Source organism: Pseudonaja textilis, chromosome 16, assembly GCF_049901715.1.
Source record: "Pseudonaja textilis isolate UNSWEBS1 chromosome 16, rPseTex1.2, whole genome shotgun sequence".
NCBI lineage: Eukaryota > Metazoa > Chordata > Lepidosauria > Squamata > Elapidae > Pseudonaja > Pseudonaja textilis.
The window spans coordinates 9378412-9389079 of record NC_142005.1 but is presented as its reverse complement, the minus strand read 5'-3'; the positions used below and the strand labels follow the sequence as shown (position 1 = coordinate 9389079).

Sequence of the window (10668 nt, the reverse complement as noted above, 5' to 3'; positions counted from 1 at the left end):
GAAGCCCAGCAATTTTCAAAGGAGGGTCTCTCCTTGTGTGGTGAAATACACAGAAGGTTCAAGAAGAACAAAGAGATAGAAAGTCATTCCTTGAGAAAACTTGGGTGTGACACCAAGGAAAATGTTGTTCTTAGCGGTTAAATTAGGAGTTCGTGAAAAACAAACGTATCACCCACTGAGCCATGGAAAGGAGGTATAAAAGGCTATGAAGTCCAGAGCAAAGGACCTTGAACATCACATCACATTGCTGATTAACTGCAGAACTTGGTAAGTTTAGCAGAAGTTCCTGAGAACTTGGGCCAACCTTCTTAGCTATTACATAGGATTCGAAGGAGATTTTGGGTGAATGGGTGGATCCATCGTACTCCTAACTGTCAGGCAACCGAGAATATTGTATGACTTGCATCACAATTGGATGTTCTTCCTTGAACCTGGTGTTCATGCCTTCCTTCTTTTCCATCATAAGCTAAAATTCTTGTTGCAACTTGCAATGTGGCTTCTGAAGTTGCAGGTTGCTGATACACGTTCAGGTTTCGGCTGCAATTAGTTTGATTTCTTGTTGAAAAAGCCACCAGGTTAAAAAATAATCTGCGTATGACTGTTGATGTGGGTTGGTTTTCCAAATTCTGCCTCAGTTGGATCGCCAGACTGCGGGGTGTGAAGTCCGTATGCGATGGGATATTCAATAAAATCTTAAAAAACTGGAGGAAAGTTTACTCTTAGATTGTTGAGCCTTAGTAAAAGGGTTGAGTAGAGTACATCAGGTAATTGGACACGTAAAAGCTACAAGATTTTGGAAAGCAGAATATGTTTAACTGATTTATGAAGTGAAGAGGAAAAATAGTCAGGCAATTGAATAAAAACACAGTAAAAGAGAATGTCAGAGCTTAAATATTAATATATTAGCCAGTGGAGCATACCAAGGAAAGATCTATCCAGACAATATCTGCTATTTGTCCTTACCTAATCTAGAAATACAAGCAGAGTTAATCTTTGGTTAGTCCAAAGCTGTTCTGAACTTCACCATTTCTAGTTTCCCAGGGTTGAGGAACCATTTCATTTCTATTACCTCTTTTTCAAAGTCAGAGCTATGGTTGCGTTGGGTTGTCTTTCCATGAACCTGGAAATGAGAGGGCCACCATCTTCTTCCTGGAAGTAAAAAAAATGGGCTCCCAGGTGTAGGGAGGATTAGATGATTCCCTAGGATCCAGAGAAGATGCTCACATCCCCGTTGCAACGTTTTCAGAAGAGGGCTCTTCTAAATAACGTTGAAAGGGAGCGGTGGGTATTTGGATTTGTCTTCTTCTGCTGCTATTTTCTGCTTTTTCTCCTCCCCGACCCCCCTGTCATCTCTCTTAGCTCAACACAATGCACGCAGGACATAGTATGTACTCCGGATGGGACCACTGCTATCCCAACTGTACACCAATGACCATGATGGTTCAGCCACCTCCTCTGACCCTTGGCATCATGTCACCGGCTCATTATTCTCCAGGCCACCCCGCCTGTATCACGTCACACAACCCTTGTGCTCCAGTTCACTGTTGGGATGGAAGAAGCCACTACGATTACCACGGCCTGACCCATGGTGCAGCTCCCTGTATTACCTCCTCTTCTCAAAAGTGTTTGCCCAGGAGCAAGAGTGGATATGTTTCTTGTCATACCTGCTGAGCTCAAGAACCACCGACGGCAGACCGAGAAAGATCCACAACTTCCATAACGCCAAGGCATGTTTGAAGCAAGGAGACGATGGACCTGTGATCTAAACCGTGGATGTTCAAGGAGGACAGTTCTTCAACTTGTCCTTGCCTGTTGGGTATCCATCCTCAAATGCATGTCTAGGCCACCCAAGTAAGGAATCTACGGCTGTCCTAGAGACTGCTGAAGCTCAGTTCCCAGATGATTTGGTCCGTGGTGATGGAGGCTGGGTGTGGTACTTCAACAACTCCTGGAGATCTATTGGATGCTCCCTCCAATCCAAGGAGATTTTGTATGCTTTAGTGTTCCCTTATTTGAACTGAGAAGGTGTCTCAAAATAAGCACGATGGCTGAGTTTCCACCATACGATTAACCAGAGCAGATGAAGACCTAACACACACGTAGTAGCACAACATACTGAACCAAGTTGTTTCTCTTTTGAGGGGTTGTGTTGTGACTCACAGTGTTGGGCCAATCCAGTTTGGATTCTGCAGACCCAGGAAATGGGTTGATTTAATAACTGGGTTAAGCATTTTGTGGGAATGCAGCCAAGACTAGGCTTATATCACTGAAAGACCTTTCAAAGCAACCTTCAGGCACCATGGATGATCCTGCTTCAGCCACTTGTGGGTCCATCTTTTCTGCACTTGACCAAACAGCCCTGTCGTGTTGTGTCCTCTGTCCTGCCTTATACATTTGAGCTCCTTAATAAAATCCTATCCTGCATCAGACTTTTGTGTTTCTCTTTAATTACTTTAAACTCCAATTTAAATAATTTTGATAATTCTGTCATGAGGCATAACTATTTCAAGCGTCCTTGGGTTAACACTCCATGAAGGCCTGATCTCCAGTTGGCTCTGCCCTACATAATTTACTGCTCACCTATGACCCTGTTTCCACCCCCTCCTCCCAGGGTATGTCATAAATCACATTCTCCAATGAAGTACTTTCAACTGCTGTAGAAAACACGCCTCGCCAGCTGGTCTTGGTAACTTGAGAGACAATCTGGAGAAAGGTATGCGCGGAACGTGCTTCTGGTCATAGCAATGAACTACTCTATCAGATCTCTCCCCTTCCTTCTTATGGCAACTCCAGAGCCAGCCAGGAATGCTTTGCAAGTCCCCGTCCGTCAATGAATACTGGGAGGGAAATACAGCTAGCTCTGAAGAACCATGCCTGAAGCTAGCTTTAATCTTGTGGAAAGACAAATGTATGGAGATACCGTTCAAAGAATTAACGTGTTCCACCTAAAAATGGTTAATGATTAACCTTAAGACTCGAAACCACAGACTACGAGGCTGAGTGTAGGAACCCAGGTAAAAAAAGTCACTTCAGGAAGGTTGAAAAGAAAGCAGCTATCCTGATTGGCTCTGGAAAAAAAAACATAGAAAACTTTCTTGCATGATATGCTTAGAGAAGAAACGTGACTTTCATGGAGTCACACCTCAATGATTGCGTGTGTTGCATCCACTGGGAAGCTCCTAGAATGAATGCACCCAACATGTTTGCACATGGAAACGCAGAATGTGTTTGCCAGACCTATTGAGAACGACCTGGCCTTCCCTTCAGTGCTTTGCAGAAGAAAACAAGATCATTTTGAACGTGTAGAACACTAGCACCCGTGCTTCACTGTGAAACTCAGGCTTAGCTTTTGGGGAGGAAAATAAGGGGGTAAAAAATTGTGCCTCTGTCTCCCAGCATCCATCACTGTTCATCTGGCTAGCGTCCTGTCAGTGTGAGAGAGAGTTGAGGGTTGTCTGGAAACTGAAAGAGTATTTGCTGTGTGAGCACGAAGGAGACAGCAAGGAGCCTGGGCGTGGCTTAACTCAACTGTTCTGTACTGAAGCTGCTTGGTGCTGTGAAACTAAAACTAAAACTCCTCTGCTTGTGTTTTGCATTTGAAACAGATTTGTTTTCAGGTGGGGAGGGGGAGTACAGCGTGTTAATAATCAGAGCGTATTATTATTATTATTAGTAGTAGTAGTAATAATAATAATAATATAGGAAACACTCTAAATGCTCTGGTGGCTATTTTGAAAAATCCTTTCTTAGTGAGCCCCTAGAAGCCAAGAGGAACCTACGAGCCAAATTTCAAGTTCGTAGGCTTTACGGTTCTGGAGATTTTGTGATGATGCATGAGGGGCCTATTTCGCTTTTATAGAGAGAGAGATATAGAACATAGAATAATAAAGTTGGAAAGGACCTGGGAGATCTGGACCAACCCCCTACCCAGAAAATAAGGGGATTTTGAATGTATAGGCTAAAGGGCGACAGGAGACACCTGTCTTAGGTCTTCCCTTGAAGACTAACTCATGGTTGAATTTTTAAGGGGAATTATATTCACCGATAGACACTGCAGAGGTATTTACAAGAGAGACTTATGAACTTTGGAAATGAGAGGCAATTGTTTAGAAAATTCCCAATTAAAATCCTAAGGAAAGGTTAAAATAAAAGGAAAGTCATCTCTATTGTGAATGGGGGAAAAGGACCGTTGATTTCCCACGAAGTTATTCACTACAAATTATTCACTACAAAAGTCACCTCCTTCGTTCCCTAAGAATAAACTCTTTTGAAGTTCTTTTGAGGGCGAAAGATCATTTTAGCGTCCTCGGAATTACAGATCTGCAGAAACAGGACCTTAGTGGGACAAATAAGGTACCATGTTTGAGTTTGCACACTGTGTTATCCCAAACAATACCTAACACCTCCTGCCTGCAAACATTTATTTAAAAACAACCCCAAAGAAGATTGGACTGAAGTGGTATAGGTCTGAAATGATATAGGGTTTCCTGCTTGAACAGGGGTTGGACTAGAAGACCTCAAAGGTCCCTTCAAACTCTGTTCTTCTACTATTCTGCTTTCCTTCCTTCCTTCCTTCCTTCCTTCCTTCCTTCCTTCCTTCCTTCCTTCCTTCCTTCTTCCTTCCTTCCTCCCTTCCTCCTTCACTCCCTCCCTCCCTCCCTCCTTCCTCCCTCCTTCCTCCCTCCCTCCCTCCCTCCCTCCCTCCCTCCCTTCCTTCCTTCCTTCCTTCCTTCTTCCTTCCTTCCTCCCTTCCTCCCTCCCTCCCTCCCTCCCTCCTTCCTTCCTTCCTTCCTTCCCCATCATTGGAGGCTTTTAAGAAGAGACTGGACATCCATTTGTCTGAAATGGTATAGGGTTTCCTGCTGGAGCAGGGTGGTTGGACTAGTTGATCTCCAAGTTCCCTTCCAATTCTATCCTGACCATTTGTTTTTCACTGACCCAACCTGAATTGAAACAGGGGCATTTTATTTTGGCGAACCATCGTTGAGAAACAGCCAAGATTCAGATAACCACGAGCAAGAGACAGGAAGTTTGAATGCAATAAAGATTTTATTGGAAGGGGGTGCGGAAGAGAGAAGCTAATACTCCATAGGTTAAAGCAGAGGAAGCAGTCCCGTCAAACAAGGGTCGAATTCAACAAGAAACCGCGCAAGCATAAATCCCAATCCCCTCCAGGGCGAGTGAAGAATCATCGGAAAGGCCAAAATGCAGATCCATCCCAGATCTAAAGGGCTGGCATTCCCCAATTAGGGTACAACTGAAAAGTCCCTCAGAAAATTTAACAAAATTCCACGCAGGGGAGAACGATCTTGGAGGCTGGCATTTGGGGTTCTGAACTTCCTGCGATGTTCTTCAGCGGCCAAGAAGTTCTGGGTTGGTTCAAGCAATCGGAACGTTTTTTCACTTCAGCTGGCCCGTCCTCCATCTTCTACCCTGGGGTGTGGAACGTCAAGACTTAGAAACGTTGTTGAAATTGCTGCTGCTGCTGCTGCTGCTGTTGTTGTTGTTGGGACCTCTGGGAATAAATGCTGGCTGCGCTCGATGGGAGAGGTAAGCTTCCACGAGAGGGCAGAGGAACACAAGGGTTGCACTGTTCAATGCAGAGAGGCTGGTCTGGGCAGTGGAGAGAAGGGCCCGGAATGCTGAGGCAGAAAGCGGGTGGCTGGATGGTCACGGTGGTGGGTGGGCAGTTGAAGGAGCAGACATCCCATCTGGAGGCCATCTTTGTTCAAAGGCACGGGTGGGTCTAGAGGCAAGAATCAAGAGAAAAAGGATGGCGCAAAGCTTAGTAAAATTTGAGCTACCCCAAGTCTTTATGATCTCTTTTCCAACCATTGTTTTAAGAATCTCTGACGCAGAGGACATTTTGAGCAAAGAATGAAACACAGACTCTACAGACCTTAGTAAAGTCATGGTGGGAATCCATAAAAACATAGTTTTAAGAATCTCTGATTCAGAGAACATTTTGAGCAAAGAATGAAACACAGACTCTACAGACCTTAGTAAAGTCATGGTGGGAATCCATAAAAAACATAGTTTTAAGAATCTCTGATGCAGAGGACATTTTGAGCAAAGAATGAAACACAGACTCTACAGACCTTAGTAAAGTCATGGTGGGAATCCATAAAAACGTGGTTGGAAGTTCTTGAAGGTCTTCTGTTTTAATTCCCTGCCCAGATGGGACTTCTCAGACCATCTCAGACTTTGCTTGAAAGCCTCCAGGAATGAATATTCCCAAGTCTGAGAAGTAGACCGCTCCACTCCTGAATAGCTCTAGTACAGGAGTCTCCAAACGTGGCGACTTTAGGACTTGTGGACTTCAATTCTCAGAATTCTTCAGCCAGCAATGCTGAATTTATGGGAGTTGAAGTCCATAAAAGTGGCCAAGGTTGGAGGACCTCGCTCTAGTAGATCGTTGAGTTTAGCGTTCCCTCTGAGAAGCTTCCACTTGTTGGGGAAGTTTTGAGGAAAAGCCCACACCCTCTTCCCAGTGACAGCTCGACATTTGTTTAATGAAACAATACATGTTGAATTAATTAAAATATATACATATTCATGGCCATCTCTTTTCCTCCTCAGGCTCTCCCTGATGCAAACAGTTCATGCGATAATACAAGACTTCCTAAGGCTTCATCAAATTACCACTGGCGGATATTTGAAAGTTAGGTGCTAAAGGTATGTTGAGAAAACTAGAACCCATCCATTCATCTCAAGTTTGGTACGAAAAGTTTGGGGAGATCTCCTTCTCATTTTGTTGGGCTTTAACCCATCAGCAAGGGGAAAAAAATACCAAGGTTCGAAGCTAAAGACATTCTAACTCCCTTCTTAAGCATCATTTTTGCAAGAAGTAAACCGCTCGGACGCCCGTGCCAAGAAACATCAAAGCAAGATCCCCCAGCAGCTCCACACAAGTTAAAACATCTCAGTGCCTTACTTACCAAGTGATGCGGTGGAAACGGCTTGGAGTGAGTATCTCTCAGCTCTGAAGGAATCTGATACTCGACTGTGAATCTCCTGGGTCTTTTATACAGCTGAAGAAGGGGGTGATGCATTTTGACTTTTCAAGGTCCTAATTAATTGCTCATCACATTCTTTTACTCCAGGTTGTAACACCCAAGCAGTTTCAGCGGTGATTTCACTCTTCTTAAGCCTCCTTCTTCATTGTTGATGCTTCAATCCATAGGTGGGGTCCCTCCAGACAGACACCGGGGTGGGGTGAGGTTTTCCAGAGAAATATGAGACATTCATGATTGAGATTGCTTGTAAATCTCACGAGAAACAAGTCCGGAGAACATAGCTGGGGGAAGAAGATCAGAGAAGAAACATAGAATTAATAGTTGGAAGGCACCTTGGAGGTCTTCTAGTCCAACCCCCTGCCCAAGCAGGAGACTCTATACCATTGAAGAAAAATGGTTCTCCGGTCTGTTTTCGAAAGCCTCCAGATATGGAATCCCCACAACTCTCTATCTTCTTTGGATCTCCATCCTTTGTGGCAGTGAATTAAATTCCCACAAGAAGGTGGATCCTTGTCTTCCAAGCCATGTCTGCCTTCAGACAATCCAAAGAACTTAAGAAGAGCTCAGGCGAACCAAGTCAAGGTCCTTCTTAGTCCAGAGGTCAACCTTTATGATGCTTGAAAACTGATGTCACAGAACATAGAATAGAAGGTAGAATAATAGAGTTGGAAGGGACTTTTGAGGTCTTCCAATCCATCCCTTTGCTTGGGCAAGAGACCCTATCCCATTACAGATAAACGGATGCCCACTCACTTTTTTGAAAGCCTCCAGTGATGGAACCCACCACAGCTTCTGAAGGCAAGTTTTTCCTCTGCTCTGACCATTAGGAAATTCTTCCTTAATTCGAGGTTGCTTCTCTCCTTGGTTAGTTTTCATCCATTGTTTCTCATCTTGCCTTTTGGTGCTTTGGAAAATAGTTTGAACCCCCCGCTTGTCTTTGTGGGAGCCCCTCAAATAAGGAAAAACCAAAAGAAAATCACTTTTTTCAATGTTGTAAATGTCTCTACATCAACTGTTGTTTGTTGAAGATTTCCTTTATTTTGTGAACACAGCAGAATTGACTCCCCACCTCCCCCCGCCATTTTCAGAACTATCTCAGCTCCATCTTGGAAAGAACAGAAACATAATATTTTCTGAGGGATATTGCCAAAACTTCAAGAACAAACATGCCCATATATTTTGTTTCCAAAAAAAATTGGCCACATGGTTGGCCTTCTAAACCAATGTGACTTAAATAAAGGGCTCCTTATTTAAGTAACAACAAAACGTGTTAAATATTCCCAGGAAATTAGGAATTGATTCAATTAGTGAATTGGTCGAATTAATTAAGTTACTTTAACGAAACTGTCAACTGTCAACTTTTTTTAAGAAAAGGAACATTCGGATTATGAAAAAAAATGTAACAAGACCAATTTGGAACATTTATATTCTTGTTTCTGGAAATTCCTTGCGGGAAGATTAGAAAATGAATTTTCTAACTTTAAACGCTGTTTTTTCTAAAGGTCATTTAACAATAGAAATATGAAAATATAAGAATTTAAACTGGGACAGTAAAAAGTTTCAACTTGAACAGGACATTAAGAGCTTCAAATTAGTGCTGACCAATTTTTACGGCTTCAAGATGAAGATTTTAGGAAGTCTGGATATTGTCTCTGAACACGTGAAATTTGTAACTCCTTTCCGTCAAATATCACAATTAAATTGCACCCCACACAGGTTGTTATTCCAAGTAAACATCAGCAAATTATACTCAAAAGCTGAAAATCCATCCACAACCGGATAGCAAAATTGTTTTAACCATTCTTGAGTCAGTCCTTTGTCCTTTTTTTTTTTTAACCCCCCAAAATTATTTTGGGAACATTTCAGCCAACCGTGGAAGAAAGTAGGCATGAGGATAGACAGTTGCAAGGAGCAAAAATCATTCCTTGAGAAAACACAGGTGTGACACCGGGAAAACTGTTGCAATTAATTAAAAGCACAACAGCTCTTAGAATCACTGAAAGAATTGTATAAAATCCTTGGGATTTGGGAGAAATAGCATCCAGCATCCAGACACTCCAACAGAATCCACTTCTCTACAAGAGCTGGTAAGATTTACAGAAAGATTTTATTAATTCGGCTGAAGTCTTTCAGCCAACTTTTCCCTGATTCTTGTTCTTGAGGTCTATCCTTGGTTAATCGGTTGTCAGCTTCAAGAACAATCTGGTTCTTGAGTGCCAGACCCAGAGATCTAAAAAAAATGACAAGGATAACTCTTTGAAATGGATTTGCATGAAATGGAGAAATGGACCATTGCTTTATTGTGGTCCTTTTCTATCCAAGATGGCCAGGTTCCTCCTCATACATTCAAGGCCTACTTGACTTGAAGAAACATCATCCATTTGGGAAATGCATGATGTCCTCTTCCCCAATATTTAGTGTCAAGGCAGCCCTGGTGGAAAATTACTTCCCCAAGGTCAATAGCTTTCTCCTGTTGGAAGCTACTGAGATGTCCTTCAAGATCCATTTTGGTGGAGTGGATCCTAGATGTGGTTCAGGTTCAGGAAGAAAAGGCATATGACGGAGAGGAGGAGTACACAGGCGCAATAAAAAGAGCTCTGGTAGATTTCCAGAAATTATCTCATTCCTCTGTTGGTGTCCTCCCATCGCTACCTTCTTGGGATTTCCATGCAAATATATTGGATGCTATCCCCACTCAATCACATCCTTGTGTTTTAATTCCCAACTGCTTCTTAACACCTCAACAGTTGTTCAACAATCCCAGCAGGTAAAAAATCCAGAATGCTAATTTGAAGCAAATTCCATTCATGTATGTATGCATGTACGGGTGATTTTATCTCTCAGCTCTCCCCACTCTTGTCTTCCCGTAGATCCACCACCTCTTCTCATCCACCATGTCTTACGGATGGAACAACTGCTACCCCAACTGCACCCCTGTGACCGTCACTCTGCAGCCACCTCCATTCAGCATGAACATCCCCAGCACTTCGCTCTGCTGCCCTGACCAGTATGCCTGCGTTGATCCCTGCAGACCCTGCTCACCCGCCGTCTGTTCTCCTATGATCTGCTCGCCCGTGTGTGGCCCTTCTGTGTGTGGCCCTAAGGTCTGTGGTCCTGCAGCCTGTGGTCCAGCACACTGTGGTCCCATATCATGTGCTCCTGTATCGTGTGCTCCCATATCATGTGCTCCCATATCGTGTGCTCCTGTATCGTGTGCTCCCGTATCATGTGGTCCCGTATCGTGTGGTCCTGTATCATGTGCTCCAGTGGTGTGTGGTCCTTCATTCAGCCGCAGCAGATACAACTCCGGCTTCAGTTCCTGCAGCCTTCCTTCTCGGAAATGCCTTCCCAGAGTCCAGGCCATCTGTGATCCTTGCAACAAATACTAAGATGGGGTAGAATGAGGAGCCAGCTCTTCGGGTCAACTATCCTTCCGGATGTCGGTTTTCATCGGCTTCGTCTCTTGAATTAATGTCTTCATCTTTTTTCTTTGCAAGCTTCCGCTTTGTTTCGTGGTTGGTGATTTAACTCTTTGTGGCCTTAGAGGCCTTCTGTACTTGCTGAAATCAAACTGCAGAAAGATAAATATATGCTTTGCTTCTCATGCCAAATAAAGCCTTGATGGTATTGAAAAAAAAAACTCATGGTTTCT

At 43.5% G+C, this 10668-nt stretch overlaps 1 long non-coding RNA gene across 1 annotated transcript; it reads right to left on the bottom strand.

The window, feature by feature from the left end:
* Positions 1–5030: 5030 nt before the first annotated feature.
* LOC148124587 (uncharacterized) lies at positions 5031–7103 on the bottom strand. Its single transcript, XR_015739711.1, has 2 exons — positions 6939–7103; positions 5031–5746 (listed from the first exon to the last, which is right to left on the bottom strand). It is a non-coding gene; the product is annotated as an uncharacterized LOC148124587 (long non-coding RNA).
* Between the last annotated feature and the right edge of the window lie 3565 nt (positions 7104–10668).